The sequence below is a fragment of the Nannospalax galili genome, unplaced genomic scaffold, assembly GCF_000622305.1.
Source record: "Nannospalax galili isolate Female #2095 unplaced genomic scaffold, S.galili_v1.0 scaffold1217, whole genome shotgun sequence".
NCBI lineage: Eukaryota > Metazoa > Chordata > Mammalia > Rodentia > Spalacidae > Nannospalax > Nannospalax galili.
The window spans coordinates 717,097-718,017 of record NW_008339068.1 but is presented as its reverse complement, the minus strand read 5'-3'; the positions used below and the strand labels follow the sequence as shown (position 1 = coordinate 718,017).

Sequence of the window (921 nt, the reverse complement as noted above, 5' to 3'; positions counted from 1 at the left end):
CTGTGCGGCCGGCGCGGCGACCCCGGCTGCGGCCCCGGCCCGGGCTGCGAGCTGCGCTGCCGTCCCAGCGCCGCTTCAGCAGGGGAGCTGCACCGCCGCTGCCATGTTGCTACAAACTGCATCCTGGGAGGCATGTCCCTCTCAGGCCGTTTAAAGAGAAACCCTCCGAGGCTCGTCGGAGCTGCCGGAACCCAGACAGCTCCATCTACAGCCGGTAGGAGCGAACAGTGTGGAGCGAGCCGCCCGGCGGCGGCGGCGGACACGCCCTGAACCCGGGCCGGCCCGTCGTGCAGCCAGGGCCGAGCCGCCCGCCTCCCCCGGGCCTCGGGGCCGCTCACCTGGGGTCCTCGCCGCCCGGGTGCCCTCGGGCCAGGCCGGAGGCGGTGGCGCGGATTCGGGAGCGCGCAGCCCCGGCGACGTGCTGGGTCTGGAGGCGGGTCGCGCGGCTCCGACAGCCTTCCTCCCGCGGCTCCCTGCGCGGCTCAAACCCAGAACCCGGGGTCGTTGGCTTTCAAAACCTGCGCTCACAAAGGGATCTCAGAAAGCCGTCACACCAGAGCAAGCCCGGAGTGCATGTGACCGGCGCGGTGCAGCCCGGGTTCCAGGGACGCGGACTGCGCGTCCAAGGGTAGCAGGGTGGGGGGGGGGAGCTTTGTGCAGCGCCTCGGTGTTGTTTTCCACCAGAAAGGACGGAGTTCCCAGGATCTTTGAGGGCTAGGGGCTGGAGGAGGCTAGACGGGTCGTGCAGGAGGTAACTGAGGCTGGCGGGGGGGGCTTGTTTATGCCGAGTTGCAGTCTCGCCCCCGGGTAGTAAGTATTGCTCTCTCCAACCGGGAGGGAGTCCCAACAGGAAGGGTAAAGCTTCCAATTGGCGACCCTCCTTCCCGGACAGGTTCATTTAAACACATTTATTGAATGCCC

The 921-nt window shown here is 68.1% G+C and overlaps 1 protein-coding gene across 2 annotated transcripts in view; it reads right to left on the bottom strand.

The window, feature by feature from the left end:
• The window catches only part of Znf777 (zinc finger protein 777), a 26,345-nt gene extending 25,768 nt beyond the window's left edge, over positions 1-577 (bottom strand). Inside the window, exon 1 of one of the 2 annotated variants that reach the window (XM_008833803.3) lies at positions 339-577. The gene's annotated coding sequence lies outside the window, so the exon portion shown is untranslated. The remainder of the gene's footprint in view (positions 1-338) is intronic. The other variant, XM_008833801.3, reaches the window with a different exon arrangement.
• Positions 578-921: the final 344 nt, after the last annotated feature.